At 47.9% G+C, this 26,133-nt stretch overlaps 1 protein-coding gene across 2 annotated transcripts in view; it reads right to left on the bottom strand.

Moving 5' to 3' along the window:
* Window positions 1–26,133, bottom strand: part of LOC147424180 (Phosphoribosyltransferase family protein) — a 75,770-nt gene that overhangs the window by 1,878 nt on the left and 47,759 nt on the right. The gene's annotated exons all lie outside the window — the stretch shown is intronic.

Below are 26,133 nucleotides of genomic sequence, written 5' to 3'. Positions count from 1 at the left end.
TAGCAGAACCAAACGTGATGATGCGTGCCCTTATACACAAAGGTGCACATGACATTTTCTGGCTAGCATTGAGGCCCTCTAAATTGAAAAGAAAAAAAAAAGCTTAAAAGAGTCTGCATGTTTTTAGATAGGAAAGTAAACCACTTTGTTGATCTAGATAAATTGAAAAGGAAAAGAAACTTAAAAGAGTCTGGCTAGCATTGAGGCCCTCTAAATTGAAATAGAAAAAAAAAACTGAAAAGAGTCTACATTGATGTTTTTATATCCACTTAGATAGGTCTAGATAGATTGTTTAGAGTGTGCATCCCTCCGAGTATGTGAGAGTTACACAATCGAGACATGAGACCAAACGGAGTGTGCAGGCAAGAAACATTAAGTCACTACAATGTAAGAAAAAAGGAGAGTACATTTTCTGTGAAATCTTGCGCATTTTGGATTATGGGTGTACTTTCAGATAGGCACTTATGAGCCTTTACCAATAGGCTTGTTTTCTGTGTCAATTAGATGTAAGGTACGTTGCATTGTAGACACTGTTTCAGTGTTTTGGTCTCACAGGCCGTATTGGTCTTTGAAGACGCTAATGGCTCTCAATTGAGTGTCTCTCTTATAGAAGGATGTATTTCTGCATAACTAGATGTCTTGACTCTTTCTCCTATGGGACTCTAATAGCTCTGATCCGTCATCGATATGGGCTTCTAGGTCTCTTGAGTGGGGTGGGCACCTCGCCAAAGAGAGCGCTACTCCTTTGCAACGAGTGATATGTATGCTGCTGCGTGCACATGGCTCTATGTGCCATGTGGCCATGCTATAGAGACTTACAAAGCCAATCCTGTATATAGTAGTGCCTTAGAGCCAAGGGGATTTGGTACCGGCCATTTTCTGAGCCTGTTCGCAGGACCTACATGCCTCAACAAGTCCATTAGATTAGGTTTTCCACTTTTCGAACACTTGCATAAGTGGTTTGTACACAAGTTTTGACGGATGTTATTACACTTCAATGGGCATCTGGCATTACAACCCAATTCCCGTGACGATCAAATTCTTGAGTAGAAAGATGTGAGGAAGTTTCATGCAAAAACTTCTCGTCTCAATAAAAATTAAAAAAAGTTTCCTTTTTTTGGCTCAATCTAGCATCGAGAAAAATACTCAAGGAGTCCTTTGGCAATATGAAAACACACACACACACACACACACACACCCCACCTTTGTTTGGCTCAATCTAGCGTCGAGAAAAATATTCAAGGAGCCCTTTGGCAATATGAAAACACACACACACCCATATCCAACCTTTGGCATTACCTTGCCCCCCCCCCCCCCCCCCCCCCCCCGTCTCTCTCTCTCTCGGTCTCTTGGGATAGTTTCCTGCAACGTTAAAATTCTCTTCTTCTTCTTCTCTGATGTGCGTGCAGGCTGCCATGTGACGCAAAGGCTGCCCCTGCTGTGCGATGTGACGTGTGCAACTGCAGAGAAAACCCTAACAGCACACAAGGAGAAGAATCTGAGCAGCGTGCAGACTGTTGTGCGACGTGAAGGCTGGGCTGTCCTGAGGAGGTACTGCACCGTAGAGATGATCTCCGAGCACTGCACCTGCTGCCCATGAAAACGCTGGGACTGATCTGCTGAGCAAAAACGTTGGGCTGATTTCAGGCCAAAAATGCTGGCTGATCTGCAGCAAAACGCTAGCTTCTCTGCCTCTGCTCCAAGCCCCTCTGGGGGTACAATTACCTACCTCACACTAGTCGAGCACAGCCACAAAACAATCCTCACTCTGTAACACCTATCCCTGGGAGAAACTGGAACCAACTGGATGAATCTAGAGAGATACCTGAACTCTAACAATTCTATGGTCTTACGCCTTCTCCAGTGAATCTCATCAATCGGGTAATCCTTCAGGTGTTCCACAAATTTCGGGTCTTTGGAGTACTTGATCAGTCTCACACACGTGTCAACTTGGAGTTGACGTATGTACTCCGCTCAGGCAAACTTCCCCGCCAAAAATTTGCCCAAATCTTCATGTTTTCTTCAGTTCCGTGCCGGGTTCCAACTTTTCTTCGCCTCCCCGATGAGAGGTGTTGTCTCTGCCAAATTCTCCGCAAGAACCCGTATGTGCTGCAAAAGGGATCCGATCCTCCGTAGAAGAAGAATCTTTCTAAGCTCTAACACCACTGTTACAGGCTTGGACACTCCAAGCGAGAAATCAATAGCAACCACGAACAGAACTGCAAAAATCACTAAACTTTGAGAGAGAGAGAGAGAGAGAGAGAGAGAGAGAGAGAGAGAGAGAGAGAGAGAGACGGCACGGTGGAGTTCCGCGCCCAGATACATTGGCCCCAAAGACTGGCACCCCTTTCGGTATTTCTTTATTATTACAAGTCGCAACAGTACAACCCCCGAGGGTCCTCTGCTACACCCAGATGCTTCGTAGAGAATGAGGACCAAGGGTCCTTTTAAACTTGCCCAAAAGCGGAGCCCCGAAAAACTTCCATTCTAAAAGCACGTAACCCAAAAGCATCTGCTGTCAAAAGCTAGCGTTGGAAACTCCAAAAACAGCCACCCTAATTTACAAAAATCCGTACAACCTAGCCACGTGGCATAAAAATCAGCTACTGAGTTCAAGCTTCTGGTCTTTAGGGTTTTAGGCCCCTTAGCTGGTGCTCCATAAGTTCTTTCAATTGGTTGGCCCAGTTTCTCTTGTTCACTTGGTCATTTCTCTTCCATTTGGGCATGCCACATCATCACTTTGTGACACCCAGATCTATCCCTTGGTGGCCATCAACAACCCCTTATTGAGACAGGTACAAAGGTGCATCAAATACGCCCCAAAGGTGCTTCATTTTGAAGAGTTACTGCGGCGACATTCCCCATTCGAGTCAATATAGTCTACATTGAGGTAATTCATGAGTGTACATTCCATTTACGCATTCAAAAGCAAATACCACATCAGCAACGGTGTGGGCGCCCTTGAGAGGGTTGGTTGCGACCCCATCAGGTCTCTCTCTTGAGTTCAACTCTCCTCGTCGGATGGATCTTTAAGGTCTCTTGGGATAGTTTCCTACGATGATAAAATACTCTTCTTCTTCTTCTTCTTCTCTCTCTCTCTCTCTCTCTCTCTCTCTCTCTCTCTCTCTCTCTCTCTCTCTCTCTCTCTCTCTCTCTCTCTCTCTCTCTCTCTCTCTATAAATGGAGCCATCATTCGTGCTAAGTAGCACACATCCAAGGAGTCTATGTTCGCATTCAATCTGTGCATGAAACTGCATCCAGAGACGCTTGGGTTGTGAGTGTGTTAGCATTGTTTTCAGCTTATAAGGTATTGGTGAGTTTTTAATAAGTTCATACCATTTTATTAAGTGCCTGGTCACCCACTTAATAAGTGGGCAGCTCCGTATTAAAAAAGCAGCAAAAACGAGGGCGCCTCCATTCTCTCTCTTTTTAGCAGAAAGAAAAAGCCATCTCTCTCTCTCTCTCTCTCTCTCTCTCTCTCTCTCTCTCTCTCTCTCTCTCTCTCTCTCTCTCTCTCTCTCTAGCCCTAGGCACATTCTCTCTACTCTATTTATGCCAAGAAGACCCACTCTATTCCTGCCAGCTTCCAGAGGCTATAAAAGCACCCTCTCTCTCACTCTCAGCCGAGTAGATCACCATATGTTCGCCAGGGTTGTTGGTATTGAAGAAAGATGGAACTTGGAGAATGTGCATTGACTACAGAGCTCTCAAAAAAATCACCATCAAGAACAAGTTTCCAATACCAAGGATCAATGATATATTGGACAGGTTAACAGGATTCTACATGCTTTAGTGGAATCGACCTGAAAAGTGGCTATCATTAGATCAAGATCGCTCTTAGAGATGTATACAAGACCGCGTTTAGGAAGTCCTTTGGATTGTACGAGTATTTGGTGATACCTTTGGTCTCACAAATGTTCTTGCAACGTTCAACAGGATGATGCACAAGATTTTTAGAGAGTGCCAATCATTTATAGGCACCTTTTTCAACGATATCATCGTATTCTCCAAGAGTGAGGCAACGCATAGACACCATCATTACAAATTTTTCACGCACTACGGCAACATAAACTGGTGGTTAATTGGAAAAAGAGCAAGCTTTTTTTACCAAAGAGACGCTTTTTGGGACACATTGTTTCTTTAGAGGGTGTAAAGATGGACGTGGCCAAGGTCGAAACTATTAGAGATTGGCCAGATTTGAAAAATTTAATGAAGTTTGTAGCTTTTTGGGCTTATGTTCCTACTATAGGTTGTTTACTCGAAAGTTTGTAGAAATTGCTTCTCCGTTGCACACTTTGACCATCAAAGATTGCAGCATTCAAGACTTTAAAGGAAAAGTTGACGACATGTCCACTGTTGATTCTATCGAATTTGCAGGAACAATTTGAGGTTTACAGTGATGCGTGTGGACGCAGTCTGGGGGCAGTCTTAATGCAGGAGGGCCGTGTTCTAGCTTATGAGAGTAGAATGTTCTCGGGACCAGAGCGGGTTACACAAATTTACGAGAAGAAGCTTTTGGCAGTCATTCATGCTCTTACTCGGTGGCGCCATTTTCTACTTGTAGATTTTTTAGTGTTCACCGATCACCCAAGTTTGAGATACTTCTTGTTCTAGAAACAGTTTTCGCACAAGCAAATGAGATGGGCAAATATTTTGTCACAGTTTCATTTTCACATTGTCCGTCTTAAGGGACAGAAGAAACCCGGTGGCAGATGCGTTGTCTCGAAAGCCACAAATATCGACTATTTCGGTACTCCATGATCAGAACTTTGAGGATATGACCTACCCAGGAAACGGCCCAGACAGCTCGCTGCTGCTGTACTCTCCCGCTGCGCCATCGCCATCGCCTCCTCCCCCCCCCCCTCCCCTCCCTCCCTCCCTCACGTGCTGCCCGCTGTCCTCCTCGTGCTGCCCTCAGCCCCCGCTGCCCCCCGCCTGCTGTCCCTCCCGCCTGCCCTCTACCCCCGCTGCCCCCCCCCCTCGCGCTGCCCTGTTCCAGCCTTTCTGCCCGCCCTCAGCCCCCTGCTGCCGCCACCCGCCCTCGGCCTCATCCCATGCTGCCGCCTCACGCCCTCATCCCTTAGCCCAAACCCGCTTTATCTCCCCCCCCCCCCGTCTCGGCCCGCTCACCCATCAGTTTGGGCCCCCCGCCTCGGTTGCTCCCTGCAGTTTCGGCACTCTCGGCATCTGTTCCAACTCCTTGGAGCAGTGTTTGCGCGCCCTTCTGCAGCATCCTCCCGTCGTCCTCTTCTTACGCCAGAGCAGTAGACACAGATGGAGGCTCCACCTTCACCACAGAGGGACTCGCCTGAAGCCCCCTCACCCGACCCCGCTGAGCCCACCATTCGACTTGCTCTTTCGCCGACAGAGCAAGCGAGCCTTGCCGCAGAGGTAGAGCGCTTGCAGGCGACTTCGGTCATCCGCAAGGTTCTCGGCACTCGACCTAGCAGAGGAGAGCTGCGAGACCTTCTCCAGGCCCGCCTTCTCGCAGAGGTGGGCAAGATCTTGGATGTCCAGATTCTCGGACGGGGGTACTACCAGATTGAGTTCGAGACTTCCGAGATGGCCTCCAAGGTCATTGCTATGAGTCCACTGGCCATCCGAGCATCACGCGCCCACTTTCGACAGTGGCGACATGGTTTTGACCCGACTTCGGATGTGCTTGTAGAGGAGGCAGACATCCCCATCTCAGTCTGCTTTCCGGGTTTACGGAGGGAGTACCTTCCACTTCTCTCCAGGATTGGCTCCGCCATCGGGAAAGTCCTGGAGACACCTCGTACGGCAGCATCAGTAGCTGCCAAGGCGGCTGGCATCCCTTCAGTTCGAGTTTTGGTCAGAGATACCCACACGCTCCCGAAGGTCATCCTTCTGCCTCGGGTGAGTGGGGGTTGGTTTCGACAGAGTGTGGAGTACTCGGGTCTCCCGAACCAGTGCTTCATTTGCAGACAGATGGGCCACCTAGCGAAGGCCTGTCCACGGAGGAGACCACGACCCGCACCCCAGCCTCAGCCCCAACCTGCCAAGGCTGGGCCGCAGCCACAGCCAGCGACACAAAGCACAGATTCAGCGCCACCCTCCGAGCCTGGGGCTCCAGCGGAGGAGGGGTGGCAGCAGGCCCGTGGCCGTCGACGCCAGGGGCCACAGCGACAGCCTGGCACTCAGAGTGGCCCCCAGGTGCCTACTCAGCAGCAGTGGGTTCCCACGGGGAACCGCTTTGGGCCTCTTGAGCAGGAGGAGCCTCCTTCGCCAGCCTCCACCTCCGCTTCACCCTCGCCAGCCGCTCCGCCTTCCGATCTCCCCTCCTCCTCCTCATGCCCTCCCCCGCCCTCTGCTACCGCTCACCCCCCACCTCGCCCCCCCCATGTCTCTGCCGCCCCACCCCGGTTCTCCTCTCCCCCGCCCCCCCAAGCCCCTTCTCCCCCTCCTCCTGCTTCAGTACCTCAGTCGGCTCAGGAGACTGGACCCTCGCCGGCGGCTAGGAGATCTCTTGGCAGCACCTTTGCCACGAGTCGCCTAGCGAGAGAGGGTCAGCCCTTCATGCGGCCCCCTCTGCAGATTCAGACATCTTCTCTTGCAGCTATCCCGCGTGGTTTGACGAGCATTGACCTCCGACGCCGCTGGGATTTCTTCGATTACAGGTTTACTCGTTTTCTTGGCGACTCCGCAGCAGACCACGAGGCAGCCTGCTTCAGAGTCCACACTTTGTTCCTCGCCGCTAGGGGGACATAGGCCTTGGACTCAGCAGTTGGTTTCTCCTTCCCCCTCTGTGGCAGGACTGAGACAGAGTGGTCCCTCGACTCAGTGGTGGGATGGTTGCATACACAGGTTCTCGAGTTCTCTCACCACATGGGAGAACTTGGCGTTACAGATTTGCTGCAGATGTTGTGGCCACTGGCCAAGTTTGCGGTGACACCCCCAGACTCAGCAGGATGTAGACACATTGTGGTGTACTTTTTTGCTGATACGCAGTGTTTGCCTTGCTATGTATTCATTCATGAGGACTCCTGGACAGAGGAGGTTGCTTTACGCACGGCTCGCTCTGCTTGGGCTTGGACCAGGCACTCACTGCAATCTCGCCTATCTAGAGGACGCTCGGATTACTCCCCATCCAAGCCTGCTTCGAAGATAGCTCGTCTTGCTGCTGCGGCAGCATCTGTTCTCTCTCGCTCCCCATGAGGATCGTCTCGTGGAACGTGCAGGGACTAGGTGGGCCCCAGTTTCAGCGACAACGGGGCCGATTGCGTCAGGAGCTTCAGCGTTGCCTTGTGGGAGGAGAGATTGATCTCCTTATGCTTCAGGAGCACCATTTGTCTGAGAGCCGCATTCGGCGATGTGGTCAGATTTTGCGTGGACGCTATGATACCTTTCGGTCAGCTGCTTTTGGACCTGGAGGCATCCAGGGTGGGGTATGTATGACTATTGCGGACTCACTACAGCAGGCCATTGTGGGCAGAGGGATTATTGTACCAGGCAGGGCTCAGTGGATTACTATGCAGGTTCAGGGTAGCCTTGTGGGTTTCCTGAACATCTATGCGCCCAATGTGGCGAGTGCTCGTGCAGAGTTTTGGTCACAGATTGTTGAGTCTTTGCCACAGGTTGACCAGTGGTGTGTAGGAGGGGACTTCAACATGTTGGAGGACCCTTCTGACAGGATCGGAGGCAGCCATGCTACTGTGCATGGAGTCGAGTTAGCAGCTTGGGAGAGGTTTTGTATGACGCTGAGAATCTCGGATACATGGCAGCATTCTGGCTTTGTGAGGCCTCCAGAGAGTCTTGCCTTCTCTAGATCGGACCGCAGAGTGGGAGGAGTGAATCTATCGCGCATAGATCGCTTCTACACTAGTGACCACTTCAGTGACTTGGGGGGATCAGTGGACATCCTGGCAGGGACATCCTTCTCGGACCATGCACCAGTGATTCTCACAGTGGCAGATAGGCAGAGGAGTGGGAGCACGATGCTTCGCATCCCAGAGCGGGTCTTGTTGGACTCAGCACTCAGAGAGAGGGTCGAGGCTCTATAGACAGAGGGCATGGACAGCCAGGCTCCACCTGCCGACAGAGTGGCCTCAGGCCTAGCTCAGCTTAGCCACTTCTTTCTCCAGGAGTCTCTGGCTCGACGGGCTACAGCGAGAGAGGAGGAGCAGCGTCTCAGACGAGGCATTGCTTCACTACAGAGGATGCAGGAGCAGCATCCAGACAGTCCATGGTTGGAGGAGCAGTTACAGCAGGCTCGACAAGAGCTTGCTTGCACAGAGGAGAGGCGCCATGAGTTTGCCTTTCATCGACAGGCATCTCAGTGGACTCAGGTGGGTGACAGGGTGACAGGTGGTTTTTTTGAGACAGTGGGACCTCGGCACTCGCATGCCAAGGTCAATCAGTTGAGGAGACCCGATGGGTCAGTTGTTTGTGAGCCTGAGGATATGCGTGCAGTCGCTTCTGACTTTTACCGTGAGCTACTGTCGGCTGAGCCCAAGTCAAAGAGACAGGATGCATGCAGGGAGCAGGTTTGGGCACAGATGCCCTGTCTTGTGACTAAGGAGATGCGGCAGAGGCTTGAGTTACCTCTTCACCTTGAGGAGCTGCACACGGCTCTTAGGGCCCTCCCTCGTGGTAGCTGTCCAGGTGAGGATGGGCTGACTCCCAGCTTCTTCTTGGAGTATTGGGACCTGCTTGGCCCAGATCTTTGTAGTGCCTTTCAGTACATTCTGCACACAGGAGTGATGCCGGATAGCATGAGTGAGGGCCTGATTTACCTCATTCCAAAGGAGGGTGGCTCCTTGGATGAGATTCGACAGTGGCGCCCCATCACCATTCTCAACTCAGCCTACAAAATTCTTGCCAAGGCTCTGAGTTTGAGGATTCAGCCACTTTTGGAGAGCCTTATACATGGGACTCAGACAGATTTTGTCAAGGAACGCAGTATCCTTGACAACATCTTCACTTTTTGGGAGGCTTCCGCCCTTGCACGGCTCCGTGGGGAGGACCTTGTGATTCTTCTTCTCGATTTTGAGAAGGCATACGACAGAGTCGACTGGGACTTTCTAGAGGGCACGCTACGCAGGATGGGCTTCTCAGAGGCTTGGATCAGAGGGGTGTCAGCTTTGTACAGACAGGCTCACAGTCAGGTGCTTTTGGCAGGAGGTAGAGGTGAGCGCTTCATGCTCACACGATCGGTCAGACAGGGTTGTCCTCTTGCCCCCTTTCTCTTTCTATTCTATGCGGAGGCGATGAGCAGATTTTTGGTGTCACAGCAGGTTGGTTTGAGGGGCTTAGCACTCCCTCTACGGGGAGATGAGCTTCTGGACGCTGAGTTTGCCGACGACTCAGCCTTGTACTTAGAGGGCCAGGAGGCCAATTTACACAGATGTGGGCAGGCTTTGGAGACCTTCTGCTGTGCATCGGGCGCACTGATCAACTGGAGAAAGACAGTGGCTTTCTCGGTTGGTAGTGCTCCTGTGCCAGATTGGATGCCAGGAGAGGGTTTCAGGTGGATTCCTCCAGGGATTGCAGTTCGGTACTTGGGTTGTCAGGTTGGTTTGGATTTGTCCCCCGAGCAGCAGATTGCTCCTCTTCTCCTGTCCATCAGGAGAAAGCTGTTACATTGGAGCTCAGCCCGACTTTCGCTGGCTGGTAGAGTAGTAGTTGCCAACCAGGTGTTGTTGGCGACTATGTGGTACATCACTTCTTGCTGGATCTTCTCGAGTTCTTGCATCAGCTAGGTACAGAGGCTGATCAGGAACTTCCTTTGGTCAGGTCGCGACACTCAGATTGCCCGAGCCAAGGTGGCTTGGTCGGTCATCACACTTCCCTGTTCTCAGGGAGGGCTTGGGATCATTGATCCAGCACAGCAGAGCAGAGCCCTTCTAGGGAAGTTCGTCGTCAGAGGACTTCTTCCAGGCGAGGAGCCCTGGAAGGAGTTCTTGTTGCAGAGGCTTCGTGCAAGGGTGCCTCAGTCAGGAGGCCCTTGGCAACCTTCGACCAGATGGATCTTTACAGAGTTGCGTCGAGTTGGTTTGAGCAGGAGACTGGAGGACCGATTCGCTGTGAGTCTGCTTCGTTCTTGGGAGCTATTACGGCGTGGCCTAGAGCAGAGACAGCCGACGTGCACGGAGGAGCGCCTACGGCAGCCCCTCGTCTGGAACCCCATGGTTAGCACTCAGCGAGGCCACTTGGTTGGGAGTAGGCCTCATGTTTCTTGGGGTCCCATGGCAGCAGGTCCGGCGCGCTCTCTAGGTGACTGGCTAGAGTTCACAGGTTTGTCAGAGGAGGTGCAGGTTGTCCAACTACAGGGCATGAGAGGGGTTCAGAGCATGTGTCAGGACATCTCAGAGTCAATTCCAGCTGACTGGCTCAAGTCTCTCGAGCCAGTAGCACCCCGGTGGATGGGAGCCTTCACACGACTGGAGGTTCTCATTTCAGTCAGGGCTTGCTCAGAGACTGTCCCAGCCCTGTTCTTCGAGCTTCAGGGTGGGGGATGACTACAGAGAGTTGCAGTAGAGGCCCCGCAGGTAGCAGAGTGTTGTTTCCAGAGGATCCGAGTTGTGGGCATCTGTGGGAGGACTTGCGTCATAGACCCTGACCCAGCAGCTCTTGAGACAGGACACTGGAGGCTATGGGCTTGGGAGTGCTGTCCACTGGCACGAGTACAGTGGGATCCTGGTGAGTGGCTATGGAGGGACCCATTCTCTTCTGCAGACCGCCCAGGAGTCCCTTTCTTTCAGTACACTGTTCGGCTTGGACGTCATATACTTGCAGCACAGAGTGAGGCCCGCCCCGCTGCAGCACGTCATTGGCAGGAGGAGGGTCTCACAGTTGAGTTCTTGGCAACTTTTTGGCAGAGGCTGTGGGACTCCAGACAGCCGAGGCGCGTCACCTTGTTCCAGTGGTTGGTTGCACACAGAGCCACAGCAGTAGGGAGCTGGCTTGTACATAGTGGTCTCTCGGCCGCATGTACAGCCTGTGACCAGTTGGTGGAGAGTCAGCGTCACTGTCTTTGGGACTGTCCCTCGGCCCAGCAGGTGTGGCTACGAGTTCTTCGGTTGATGCCTGCCCTCTCCACGGCTCGACAGTACACTTGGGGGGCAGCGGCTTGGTCCACCCTCACGGGCCCGGCACTTCAGTTTGAGCTATCTTCCACCAGCAGGATGATAGTGATACAGGGGGATCGACCTACACTCCAGCCTGCTACAGACCTTACTCCACAGGAGTGGAGCAGTGAGAGAGCGGAGTGTTGGGAGCTCATCAACGGCCTAGCTCTCTGGTTCATATGGCGGGCCCGTTGTTTCCGCATCTTTGAGGCTCGCCTTGTACCACCAGCAGAAACTGTTCGTGACTTTTGGCTAGAGCTGATCCATACTCTCAGAGGACAGCTTGAGGGACTACAAGGCAGCTCCGACCGCATGCGGGAGCGCCGCGAGGCTTTCCTTCGACTCTGGCACCCTGGGCCGTTCTACTCCATGGTCCAGGGGGTGCTCAGATGGCACTACTGTCCACCTGTGTGGCTTTTCCCTCCTCCCATCTCTTGATTTAGCCCCATTGTACATATGCTGTTTTTTCATTGGGAGAGTCTCCCCACCATGGTTGTTGTAGCCCTCTCTTGCAGAGGTGGATGTAGCCCTATGGGCAGTTTTCATTAACTAATAGAAGGATCTTTTTCTCAAAAAAAAAAAAAAAACTTTGAGGATATGGTTGTCAGTATGCCACAAATCCAGAGTTTGCAGACATCTTTAACCAATTACAGAGTAGGGAAACAATTGCACGTTATGCTCTAAAGGAAGGATATATAATGCGGAAGACAACGTTGTGTGTTACTCCGACATTGAGGAACAAGGTTTTGATAAAGTGCCATTGTCCACCTTTTGCAAGGCTGAAAGGTGTGGAGAACTATTTCTATTGGTCAAGACTCAAAAAGGATGTGGACGGGTTTGTTTGCAGTTGTTTGGTGTGCCAAAAGGTCAAGTTTGATCAGAAGAAGGCACCCGATCTCCTACAACCTTTACCCATTCCTAGACGACCTTGAGAGAGTATAGCAATGGACTTCATTTTCGATCTTCCGAAGACTCAGAATGGGCATGATGACATTTGGACCGTCTTCGACCGATTCAGTAAACAGACCCACTTTATTCCAGTAAAGAAGACAGTTAAAGCCGATCATTTCGCTAAGTTATTTGTGTCGCACATTTTAGGTTACTGCTTGAATTGTTTTGGAGAGCAATCTAGGAGAATATAGGCACAAGGCTTAACTTATTGTCCTCGTTTCACCCACAGACAAATGGGCAGTCGGAGATAGCCAATTCAATGGTCTTGCACTTGTTAATTTCATACATCTCTGATAAGAAGACTCAATGTGTCACATGCACATCTAACCCTATGTATACGTGGACAAGCTACTTTATGACATGGGTTCAGTTCAGTAAGATTAGAAAGTGATCTGGTACTTTTGTGAGTTTGTTCGCAGACCGTGCATGTCCAGGCACTTAGAATAGATGCATATCCTCTGGTTGCACACAGCATGATCATGAGATTTCCATCGGAACCCATCAGGAGCATTTTTACAGTGCATAGATCTAATTTCCCTATTTTAGCCAATTTTCACTTATTATTTTTAAGTGACTTTTGTTGTGAACTAGGTAGGGTAAATTTAGCAAGCAAGTATATAAGAAACCCTAGCGCTAGCACTTTCTCGCAGAAGAGGCAGCAGGGAACCTTGTGTTCATCAAGCACCTTCTCAGCAAGACACCCCCCCCCCCGGGCGGAACTCCTAGCGTTTTCAGCCACAAGAACAACCAGCGTTTTCAGCCTTGCAGAGCCTCCAACGTTTTTGCATTGTAGCAGCCTGGCGACAGCAAGACCACCAGAAGTCTAGCGTTTTTGCATCGGGACGAATTTCAGCCCTAGCGTTTTTAAATCGGCAGGACAAATCAGCGTTTTGCAGATTCACCGCGACGGAACCACCAAAAGCACCAGCGTTTTCAGTTTTCAGCATCAAGACTCTGCATCGCAAGTCCCGAACCTCGCAGATCTCACCTTCCTGCAGCAGATCCTCGCCACACGGTCAGATCTAACGTAGTTTGCAGTTTCAATCCGGAAACGCAGATTTCAGCATCTGCGTTTTCAGGGCATCGTCGTTGCATCGTCGCCATCGACATAGAGTCAAAATTCAGCAGATAGAAGATTTGCAGATTTCAATCATTAGCGTTTTCAGATTTCAGCCCGTCTTGTCGTCGACATCGTCGGCATCATTTCTGCAAAAGGAGTCAAGCTAGATCCCGCGAAGGTGGAACAGGTTCGTAATTGGGATTTGCCCAAAACTGCATATGGTGTGCGTTCTTTTCTTGGTTTATATCAAGCATATAGTTCACACATAGAGAATTTTGCACGCATTGCTGCACCTATGACTGATGCTTTGAAAGGGGTCAAGACTCGCCGTCACCGCGTAGACTTGCCCAAGGCAGCCATTGAAGCTTTCGCAACTCTCAAGGTTGCGGTGACAGAAATACCGTGTCTTATCCTTGCCTCTTGGGATGATCCCTTTGAGGTATGGACGGATGCGAGCATGTCGCCATAGGCGTTGTGCTTCAGCAGCATGGTCGTCCTGTAGCTTTCCTTAGCCGGAAGCTCAATAGTGCGGAAAAGAATTATTCAGTTTATGATAAAGAACTTTTGTCTGTCATTAACTCTCTTAAGCATTGGAAGCATTTTCTTTATGGTAGAGAGTTTACAGTGCGCACAAATCATCAAGCCCTCAAGTGACTCCAGTCTATGCCTAGTGCACATTGGAGTGATCGCCAAGCACGGTGGTCACAATTTTTTGAGCAATTTGGAGGTTTGATTGAGTATGTGCCTAGAAAAGCTAACCCTATTGCATATGCGTTGAGTCGCAAAGGACAGATTTTGGCTCTTGAGCCAAGAACCACATTTTCTATTCAGGGTGAGTCTTTTGACAGCATGAAGAATCAGTATGCGGATTCCGAGTTTGGTAAGCATTGGTTGCAGGCTCTTGCTTCCCAAGGGCCAAGCAACTATCTCATTCGTGATGGATTGTTGTTTTTTCGTCAACGTTTATGTGTGTTGCCCTCTCTCAGGCCAACCATATTGCATGATGCACATGATTCTCTCACGGGTGGACACAGGGGAATGAACACCACATTGGAGAAAATTGAAAGATTTTTTTATTGGCCTAAAATGCGAAAAGATGTGTTTCGTTATGTCATACAGTGCACTATATGTCAAAAAGTAAAAGCTCCTCGCGGACAGCAGCAAGGCCTCTTGCTTCCGTTGCCTATTCTCGATGGACCTTTTCAGGATATTTCCATGTATTTTGTGACTAACCTACCACCAAGTTTGCATTCAAGGAACACTCAATGTTTAACGATTGTTGATCGTTTCAACAAATTTTGCATGTTGATTCCTTGTAAAGCCACAGTTACTGCACAAGATGTAGCATGGTTGTTCATTAAGCATTGGTACCCCCTCTGTGGTTTGTCAAAGTCAATTGTTTCAAATAGGAATGTTAAGTTCACGTCCAATTTTTGGCGCGCACTCTTTGAAAATTTTGGCACTAAGTTGAATTTTTCATCGGCTTTTCATCCACAGTCAGATGGTCAAACAGAAATTTACAATCAGTTGGCTTTTGGTGTTAAAGTCGTATGTGCATGATCAACAGTCTCAGTGGAAGCTCTATCTCCCATTGGTACAGGCTATTTTGAATGACTCTTTTTCTTCTGCTATTGGTCGAACTCCGTATGAGGCAGCTTTTGGCCGTCCGTTCCAATCACTTTTGACTCGCTCGGTCAATCAAATGCCTGATGCCAATGCTGAAAGTCAATCATTGGATGAGATTTCTAAGAGTGTGAAGCTTCGCCTAAGCAAGGCTCACGAATCTTATTCACGGCAAGCTAATAAGCATCGTCAAGATGTTTCGATCAAGGAAGGAGATTGGGTGTATTTAAAAATCATGAAGCAATATCTTAAGCAAGTTGGAAAGAAGTGTCCAAAGTTGTCTTTTCGTATGTATGGTCCATTTCCAGTCATTAAAAAGATAAATGAGGTTTCAATGAAATTGCAGTTGCCTAACTCATGGTCAATGCACAACGTTTTCCATGTTTCTTGGTTGAAAGTGTTTCAGGGAACACCTCCAAAGGACATTTCGAAAGAAGAACAGGAGATCATCGATGAAGCTGAAGTCATGGAGCCAGAGCAAGTGTTGTTGCATCGCTTTCGCCATGGTTCGAAGAAGCAAGTGCGACAATATTTTTTGAAGTTCAAGGATCGAGGAACCCACGAAGCGGTGTGGGTAGACGAAGAGTTCTTCAAGGATTATCCAGAGTTGTTGGCAGACTACAAGAAAGCCATGCAGCTCGGTACCAGTACCTCACTTTAAAAAGGAGGGGATGTCACATGACACATCCAACCCTATGTGTCCGTGGACAAGCTACACCATAACAGGGTTTCCGTCAGTCCAGTCAATCTAGATTAGAAGTGATCTGGCACTTTCTGTGAGTCTATTCGTAGACTATGCATGCCCAGTCACTTAGTATAGATGCATATCCTCTGGTTGCACACAGCATGATCATCAGTATTCCCATCAGAATCCATTAGAATCAGTTAGGGGATTTTTCCAATGCATTTAGCCTATTTTACCTATTTTTGACATTTTTCACTTATTAATTTAAGTGACTTTCCAACAAAAGTAGGTAGGGCAATTTGGGTAAGAAAATATATAAGCAAACCAAGGTTAGCCCTAAACAGCAGATGAGCAAGGAGAACAGTAGGCCATTGGCGAAACAGGTTCCCCCCTCTCTCAGCAGACTCTCCAAGATCCCCTTGGCGATTCCATCACCCATCAGCCCTGACGTTTTGCATCATCGCCAGCCACCCTCTTGCCCAGGCGTTTTCAGCAAGATCTGGACTGCATTGCTCCCCTTTGCACATAGCGTTTTCACCGTCGCTACAGGCTGCCATTCCAGCGTTTTCATCATCATCAAAAGGCTGCAATACGGAGCGTTTTCAGCTTTCATTCGCAGCAAGTTAGGCAGCGATTTCAGCCCTAAAGACAGCAGCATTCCAGCGTTTTCCATCACAGCATTGCAGCGTTTTTCAGCAGCCCAAAACATCCCCAAAATTCAGCAATCGTCCACAGCAGATTTTCAGCAGTTAGCGTTTTTTGGACAGCAATTAGAACCTCTCTAATTTCAGTCCTATTGTCGTCATCGCCACCCCGGTTGTTGTCGTCGACATAGCCTAGATCTACATCAGTTTTGTGCATCATCATTGTACCCGTTGTGCAATCAATCATCACTCTCGCCAACAAGAGTGGGGCCTTCGGAGGAGGGTTTTACGTCGTCTCTGGTGTCGTATCTCTCTTCTCTGTATCTCTCAGTCTCATCCACTTGCACGCACAGTGTCCACTCACTTTGTTCGTGATCATAGCACTCTCCATTAATGACGGAAGGCTCTCCCTTCCATAAGAACTAAAAGGAACCTTGAGCAAAATATGGATCACTCATCTTGAGAAAGTACAACATTCATTCCGTTGCACCTTACAAGTCCTTTCCAGGAATCCTAGACGCTGTTGGCGATCTCCCTCGACGCCATACAGTTCGGTACCAGTACCTCACTTTGAAAAGGAGGGAATGTCACGTGCACATCTAACCCTACGTGTACGTGGACAAGCTACTTCATGACATGGGTTCAGTTCATTTAGATTAGGAAGTGATCTGGCACTTTTATGAGTCTGTTCGCAGACCGTGCATGTCCATGCACTTAGAATAGATGCATATCCTCTGGTTGCACACAGCATGATCATTAGATTTCCATCAGAACCAATCAGGAGCGTTTTTACAGTGCATAGACCTATTTTAGCCAATTTTCACTTATTATTTTTAAGTGACTTTTGTTGGGAACTAGGTAGGGTAAATTTAGCAAGCAAGTATATAAGAAACCCTAGCGCTAGCACTTTCTCGCAGAAGAGGAAGCACTTGCTTGTCTTGCTTTGGCTTCCAAGCGTGCCTGCTCGCGCTCATGCGATATGGCTGCCATTCTTTCTTGGTATTTGCGCTCTATGGCTGCTATTCTTTCTTCGCTTTCTAACTTCTTGTCCATCATCCTCTTGCCGAAAGCCTCCATAGGAGTTAGTGCAATCCTTGTCATAGATGGTGAAGGGGGAAGGTCGGAAAAACCTCTTGGTGGGGAAAATTCTTCTTCGCCTCTCTCATGCTCATCACCTCCAAGCAAAGTATCCATTCCACTTCGAGTGATGACCATCCACTAAAGTCGTGGATTCTTGTGGTTCTTGGGTCTTTGGTTCTTAAGTTCACGAGGAACTTGGGTTCTTGGGGGTCTTGGGTTCTTAAGTTCACGAGGAACTTGGGTTCTTGGGGGTCTTGGTTCTTGGGTTCTTGAGGTTCTTGAGGGTTTCTTTCGCTTGCAAACCGTGTTTGAGAAGGATCTTCTCTTTACCCGAGTTCTACTCCTTTCCGCGGACGCACCCCTTGGCAGCCTTGCGCTTACACCAAGGTTGCTTTTTCCCACCTCACGTCGATTGGCCGGCCGCTAAGTGCACGGTCCGCTCTCAATGAGTGAAAAGAGGCACAAGGGGAGGTTAGACAAGCCCTTCTTTCTTGGGATTCCTGTCAATCTTCAAAAACACGATTAGGAATCGACACGCCCAAGCGAACTTGGGTTCGTACGACCTCAACAAGCAAAAAAATAGTTCTTGTGGTTCTTCCCTTGAGTAGTACAGAACACTTCCAAACCTCCATTACCAATGTTAGGTGCAGCGGAATGAATGTTTGCGCTTTGCTCAAGATGAGTGCTCCGAACTGTGCTCAAGGTTCCTTTTAGTTCTTATGGAAGGGAGAGCCTTCCGTTCTTAATGGAAAGTGCTATGATCACAAACAAAGTGAATGGACACTGTGCGTGCAAGTGAATGAGACTGAGAGATAGAGAGAGAAGAGAGATACGACACCAGAGACGTTGTAAAACCCTCCTCCAAAGGCCCCACTCTCGTCGGCGAGAGTGGTCTACTTTTGATTGCACAAAGTGGTACAATGCATATGCAATGGACTGATGCAACCTGTGACTATGCCGATGACGACGACGGTGGTGACAACGATGACTTTAGGGCTGAAATCTGCGGTCTTCTATCTGCTGAATTTTGGGGCTGTTTCGGTGGCTGAAAATGACTGTTTTGGCTGCGTTTTTATGGCTGAAAATTGAAATCATCTCCAATCATTTAGGGTTGAATCTGCTGCTGTGTTTGACTGCTAAAAACACTGCCTCTTCTGCTGCGGAATGGCTGAAAACAAAAAACGCTGGGGTGATCTGGGGTTGCTGGCGATGTTCAGGGCTGAAAACAGAAAACGCTGGGGCAGCCTGCTATTGTTGATGAAAACGCTAGGGTTCTGGGGACTCCCGGGGATGAGAGAACTGCAAACGCTAGGGGATCTTTGGGAGGTGCTGAGGGAAACCAAAACGCTAGGCTGATGAGGGTGTGGGCGATGAGGGAACACCAAAACGCCAAGGGTTCTGATGGGTTCTTGCTGAGAAGGTGCCTGTTGAGCGGGAGCTCCTGTTGCCTCTTCTGCCATTAAGTGCTAACTTGGGTTTGCTTATATACAAACTTAGAAAAATTGCCCTACCTACTTTTGTTGGAAAGTCACTTAAATTAATAAGTGAAAAATGTCAAAAATAGGGAAAATAGGCTAAAATCACTGGAAAAATCCCCTAACTGATTATAATGGATTCTGATGGGAATACTGATGACCATGCTATGTGCAACCAGAGGATATGCATCTCTCCTAAGTGACTGGGCATGCACGGTCTACGAATAGACTCACAAAAGTGCCAGATCACTTCTAATCTAGAGTGACTGGACCGACTGAACCCTGATCATGTTGTAATTTGTCCACGGACACATAGGGTTGGGATGTCACGTGACAATGGACCTTTCCAGATACAAGAAAAAATAAATGACGTATCCTTCACACTGAAGTTACCAAATGTCACAACTGCTGACATGTCAAGCCATTGAAGACCTAAGCCCACTTGTAGATCCCGGCCGAGGGACCTAAACCCTAGAAGAAGCAAAAGAAGACGAAGTCTGTAACACACTTGGACACTCCAAGTCAAGAATCAATCACGACAGCACCAAATAACTACTTCAAAACAGTTCACAGTTCACAATAGATTTACACTGGCCCGGCGGAGTTTCGTGCCTAGAGATATTAGCCCCAAAGACTCGTGCCCCTTTCGGTATTCCTTTATGTATTACTCAATTCAAAGTACAAGAATGGTTCGGGTCTCACTCTCAGACTCTACGTCCAGATGCTCTGCAGTGGGAGCCCAAACCACTTATTTAATGTTTACAAGGGATGCCAAAAGCAGAGCCCCGAAAAGCTTCAAATCAAAAGCCTAAAAATAAAAGCAAAGGCTCTTTCCTCTCTCAAGCTCGCTTGAGTTTTGAAAATAAAGCAAAAGTACTCTCTCTCTCTCTCTCTCTCTCTCTCTCTCTCTCTCTCTCTCTCTCTCTCTCTCTCTCTCTCTCTCTCTCTCTCTCTCTCTCTCTATTTCCAATTGCGTAGAGCAAAAGCTGCTTTTCCAGCGCGTGATTTCCGGGCAGGGCCGTACGGTGCCACGTCATCATGTCAGCGCTTTTTTCGGGTTCAGCCTGTTGTCCTTTTAGGGTTAGGGGTTAGGGTTTTCTGCTGTTTTTAGGGTTTCTAGTAGAGTTTTAGGGTTTGCAGGTTTTAGGGCTAGGGTTTCTAGAAATAGGGTTTTTAGCAGCAGTCAATGTTAGGGTTTGCCGCATGCTCTCGGACACACACGTCATCACTTTGTGACATACCCCTCTTGAAAGCATTGTAATCGCCCTCGATTACGCCTGCAAAACAGACAGAGGCCATAAACCGTCTTAGCAGACACTGACTGTTAGTACCTACGTACTAGGAACACACATCTAGCACATGTACCAATCGACAGTCACATCACACGACATCACAGGACATCACATGACATTCAACATTCATTCGGATCTTAGACCATGATTTATCGGCAATGTAGCTAGCAATCGCATCTAAATCCAATCGGGACCTCAACGATGTCCGATTGACTAACCCCTATTGCAACCATGTCTATTCGAGATCAATTAGACCAAAATGTTGCAGTCATTTCATCTATTAGTTCCTGCACTTAAAAGAAGTCAAAAACAAATCAGTATCATAATCAAGAATTCCATTTCATAAAGTCATCCAACAGAATACTGTCAGCTCTCACTATCCCTGAAGCTCAAAGAGACATCAGTGACTTTAGTATCAAAATCAAGGCATCTGTTGACAAAGGAGCGGAGTGACTTCCCTCTTGTGCATCCCACTGCACCAGATTTCCGGCCAAGCTGAATTCTGGGTTCCATTTGGAATAGACTATGCTAAACCAAAAGCATCGAGGTAAAGTTTCACAATCCGAGGAGTATCTGCTAGGTCCTCCTCCTTCATCCACTTCGTATCCAATGAAGGGTAGTTCTTGAACTTAACCAAGAACCGCCTTCAGACTTTACCTTTCTTCGTATCCTTATGTGCCAAAATCTGTTAAGGAACAAGGATCTCCTCGTTTTCTTCCACCTCGGGTTGCTCATCAAGCTCCCCATCATCAGACACATTACCTTTAAAAGGTTTCAGGCATTGTGAATCCTCTAAGTATCAGGCAGTTTCAGTCAGAAGGAGACATCATTTATCTTTTCAATGATCTGGAAAGGTCCATAGTATCGTATACTAAGCTTTGGAAAAAGCCTCTCCTTTCCCTTTTTCTTTCTCAGACGTGCCTTCTCAAAACGTAAGAGCACCCAATCAACCTCCTTCAATTTCAAGTCGCGACGATGGCGATCCGCTGCCTTTTTCTGTCGTTCTTGAGATTTCTGCAAAGTCTAACGAACCTTGGCAAAAGCCGTATCTATGTCTCACGTATATTCATCCGCTTCAAAAATCTTATCTTTCGTGCTTAGGAAGGGTGGAACCTTCCCAGCACCTTCAACAATCTCAAATGGCGCCTTCCCCGTCGAAGAGTGTATCGTGTTATTGTACGCAAATTCCACCAAAGGTAAGCACTTTTCTCATTGAGTCTTCTAATCCGAGATATAAGACTTCAATAAATCTAAAACCATTGAATTGGCAATCTCAGATTGCCCATCAGTCTGCGGGTGGAACGATGATGAGAATTGCAACACCGTGCCAATGTTCTCCCAAATTGCCTTCCAAACAAACTCATAAATCTGGGGTCTCTGTCGGAGACAATCGTCTCAGGCATGCCATGTAATCTAAAAATATGGGCCACAAACAGTCTTGCTAAGTAATCCGGCTTGACTGTTTTCTTCACTGGAATGAAATGAGTCTGTGTGCTAAATCTATCAATATAAGTCCAGATACCATCGTGACCACTCTGTGTTCTCGGGAGATCAAAAATGAAATCCATTGCAATACTTTCCCAGGGGCGGGTGGGTATGGGTAAAGGCTGTAACAATCCCTGTGCTTTATGTCTGTCAAACTTGACCTTCTGGCATACCAAGCAACTGCGCACAAACTCTTCCACATCCTTCTTGAGTCTAGGCCAAAAGAAGTATCTCTCTACCCCTTTCATGGTGGTAGCAATGCCGCGGTGACCCGTAATAGGTGGACAGTGGCATTCAGCCATAACCTTTTCCCTCAACGGCTGTGTAACACACAACATGGTTTTTCTCATCAAGTAGCCATCCCGAATGGAATATCCCGCTATTGTCTCCCCATCCCGTATCCATCTGAAAACGTCTGCAAAATCTATATTTGTGGCATACTGGTCGACCATATCCTCGAAGCTCCTATGATGTCATGTGACACATCCAACCCTATGTGTCCGTGGACAAGCTACAGCACGACAAGGGTTCAGTCAGTCCAGTCAATCTAGATTTAGAAGTGTTCTGGCACTTTTGTGAGTCTGTTCGTAAACCGTGCATGACCAGTCACTTAGTGTAGGTGCATATCCTCTAGTTGCACGCAGCATGATCATAAGCATTTGCAACAAACTGTTGACGTGGAAAAACCCTAACCCTAATTTTTGCCAAAAACCCTAACTACTGAAACCCTCATTTTGGAAACCCTAACCCTAAGGGCAACATGGCATGATGACGTGGCAGGCTATATGGATTTTCGCATTTTGCGATGGCTGATGACGTGGCACATTGTACGATTCCGTGATTTACGCTGGCAGCTTTTTGGCTTTACTTTTGGACCAAAAGCTTTTGAGTTTTAAAGGCTTTTTACTATAATTGCTTTTTAGGCCAAGGGCCTTTCAATATGAGGCTAGGGCTCATTCTCTATCATGCTTCTTGGAGAAGGTACAGAGTCTCGAGTACCGGCTTGTACTGTGTTGATGCAATATAAAGAAATACCGAAAGGGGTGCCAAGGTTTGGGGCCAATACTCTCTGGGGTGGAATTCCGCCACTCCGTGTCACGTGTCGTCTCTCTTTCAGTTCAGTTGTTATTGAAGTGTTAAAAGTCTGTTCAGTCTGTTCTTTTCTATTGGCACGTGGTGCCCGTCTTGTGACAGCATTCCCATCAGAATCCTTCAGGGGAATTTTCCAATGCATTTAGCCTATTTTACCTATTTTTGACATTTTTCGCTTATTAATTTAAGTGACTTTTGTTGGAAAGTAGGTAGGGCAAATCGAGTAAGTTTGTATATAAGCAAACCTAGACTAGCACTAATTGGCAGAAGAGGCAGCAAGAGCACCTTGCTCAACAGGCAACTTCTCAGCAGAACCCAAGAGGCCTAGCGTTTTTGTTCCACAGCAACAACCTAGCGTTTTGGACCATATCAGCCAGCGTTTTTGCACTCGCAGATTCCTGGCGACAATAGACAACAGATCAGCCCTAGCGTTAGCAGATTTCCACCGTAGAACCCCAAATTAGCCTAGCGTTTTTGGATTAGCCAAAGACCTAGCGTTTTTGCAGATCTTCGCGACGGAAGCAACAATAGCACCAGTGTTTTCAGTTTTCAGCAGTCAGACTCCGTAGTAGAACCCCCAAACCTCGCAGATCTCACCTTCCCATAGCAGATTCTCGCCGCACGGTCAAATCCCGCAAGGTTTACAGTTTCAGCCCGGAAAATGCAGATTTCAGCATCTGCGTTTTCAGCGCATCGTCGTCATCGACATCGTCACCGACATAGAGTCAGAATTCAGCATATAAAGATTTGCAGATTTCAGCCTTAGAGTTTCCAGATTTCAGCCCGTCTCGTCGTCGTCCTCATCGTTGTCGCCATCGTTGGCAAGTCCAAGCATTGTAGAGATTTGTGCAATCATAAGTAGACCGCTCTCACCATAGAGAGTGGGGCCTTCGGAGGAGGGTTTTACAACGTCTCTAGTGTCGTATTCTCTTCTCTATCTCTCAGTCTCATACACTTTCACGCACAATGTCCATTCACTTTGTTAGTGATCATTGCACTCTCTCATTAAGAACGGAAGGCTCTCCCTTCAATAAGAATAAAAGGAACCTTGAGCACAGTTCGGAGCACTCGTCTTGAGCAAAGTTCAAACATTCATTCCGCTGCACCTTACATTGGTATCAAAGCTTTGGCAGTGTTCTGTATCACTCAAGGAAACAACCACAAGAATCACAATAAATTTTTTTTTGCTTGTTGAGGTCGCACGAACCCAAGTTCGCTTCAGCGTGTCGATTCCTAATTGTGTTTTTGAAGAGTGACAGGAATCCCAAGAAAGAAGGGAAATGAGGTTACTTTCTGCAATGAGGTTAGCTTCACTAGAGAAAGTATCCACTAACACATCATCCTTGTGAACAATCACATCATCTTCATGCAAATCATCATGCTTGTGAGAAATCACATCTTGATCATGCAAATCATCATCATGCAATTCATCATGCTTGTCATTATCATTCAAATCATCATGCTTATCATCATGCAAATCCTATGTGTCATGCCTTGGAGAAAAAGAGACTGAGAGAGTCTCCTTCTCCTGAATCCTTTCAATCTTCGCTTGCACATTTGAAATGAGAGAGGAAGAATAAACAACTTTCTTGCGATCCAATTTTGTTTTTCTTTCTGCGTACTTGCAATCAAATTCTTTGGCCTCCAAGCGTAATAGGATCTGGTGCAATCCTTGGCGTAGATGGGTGTAAGGTGCAGCGGAATGAATGTTGTATTTTTCTCAAGATTAGTGATCTTTATTGCTCAAGGTTCCTTTTAGTTCTTAGGGAAGGAGAGAGCCTTCCGTCTTATGGAGAGTGCTATGATCACGAACAAAGTGAGTGGATATTGTGCGTGCAAGTGAACAAGACTAAGAGAAGGAGAGAAAAGAGATACGACACCCGAGAGGTTGTAAAACCCTCCTCCGAAGGCCCCACTCTCGTCGGCGAGAGTGGTCTACTTTGATTGCACAAAGGTGTACAATGCGTATGCAATGGACTGATGCAACTTGGACTATGTCGATGACGACAACGGTGATGATGACGACGACTTGATGGCTGAAGTCTATGATCTTCTATCTGCTGAATTTCGGGACTGTTTCGGTGGCTGAAAATGACTGGTTTGGCTGCGTGTTTATGGCTGAAATTAAGGTCCTTCTGCAACCAATGGGGGTCGACTCTGCTACTGTACCATAGGCTGAAAACGCTGCCTTTCTGACGCGGCTAGGGCTGAAATGTACTAACGCTGGGCTGCCTCTGACCCTTGCCAAAAACGCTGGCTTGTTGGAGACAAAACGCTAATAGGCTGAAGTGTGGAAAACCCTAGCAAATGGGACTTGATGGCGATGCTGGGGATCTGCAATGGCTAGGATGTTGAGGGTGATGGCGATCAAGGCAAGGCCTGAAGCGCCAAGTGCTGGAAAATGCCCGCGAAGATGGAGGTCCAAAAACGTTGGGGATGCTTGGGGGGGTACTGCTGAGAAGTTGCCTGTTGAGCACGAAGCTCCTGCTGCCTCTTTGCCAGAAAGTGCTAACTTGGGTTTGCTTATATATTAACTTAACAAAATTGCCCTACCTACTTTTGTTGGAAAGTCACGTAAAAATAATAAGTGAAAATAACCAAAAAAAGGAAAATAGGCTAAATGCACTAGAAAAATCCCCTGACTGAATCCGATGGATTTTGAAGGGAATACCGATGATCATGTTGTGTGCAACCGGAGGATAAGCATCTATGCTAAGTAACTGGGCATGCACGGTCTACGAATAGACTCACAAAAGTGCAAGATCACTTCTAATCTAGACTGACTGGACTGACTGAACCCTGATCATGTTGTAGCTTGTCCACAGACACATAGGGTTGGGATGTGTCACGTGACATCCCCTCCTTTTCAAAGTGAGGTACTCGTACCAAACTGTATGGCGTCGAGGGAGATCGCCAATAGCATTCGGAATCCTTGAACGGACTCTTCGCCGGCACACTCTGAGGTGTGGGTCATGCGGTACTTGAACTTCATAAAGGTCTGCAACGCTTGCTTCTTTGGGCCGCGCCAAAAGCGACACAAAATCTTCTGAATCTCCTTCCTTGCTTCAACTTCGTCTAGAGACCTGCTTCTGTCGTCTTCAAGAATCTTCATGGCAAAAAATTCATGAAATCATCTCCAATAAAAAACCATGAACATACCCATTCCATGTAAAGTGAAGGAAACAAATCTTGTCTTCTCTAAAGACTGTGTATGCAATGTAGATGAACATAGAGACGGAGTGACAACCCGTTCATCAAACACATGCAAACAATGTGCTCGAATCTTGTCTGTTTGATCGAAATCAATCAACTGTGGCAAATCACAATGGAAATGCCCATGCGTGGTGCTCATACTTTCATGTGCTCTTTCGGAAACTGTGTCATGCCAAGGAAGAGACATAGAATGTGTCTTCCTTACATACATACCTTTCAGCTTTTCATGAACAATCCGCATACATTCGTGCTCATCCATGAGAGAAACGTGCTCAACATACAATATGTCATGCCTAGGAAAAGGGATCACATAACGATGTTGACTAAAATACAGGAAACCTTCACGAATGAAACACTCGAACAATGCGTGCGAATCAATCATGCGAACACATAATACTTCCTGTGAGGGTTCTTTGGACCAAGGCTCAAGAGCCAAGATCGCTTCT

This window comes from Adiantum capillus-veneris, chromosome 26 (assembly GCF_014529385.1).
Source record: "Adiantum capillus-veneris isolate H3 chromosome 26, ASM1452938v2, whole genome shotgun sequence".
In the NCBI taxonomy this organism is placed as follows: domain Eukaryota; kingdom Viridiplantae; phylum Streptophyta; class Polypodiopsida; order Polypodiales; family Pteridaceae; genus Adiantum; species Adiantum capillus-veneris.
Note: the sequence above shows the minus strand (reverse complement) of the source record. Positions and strands in the feature narration are given on the sequence as shown.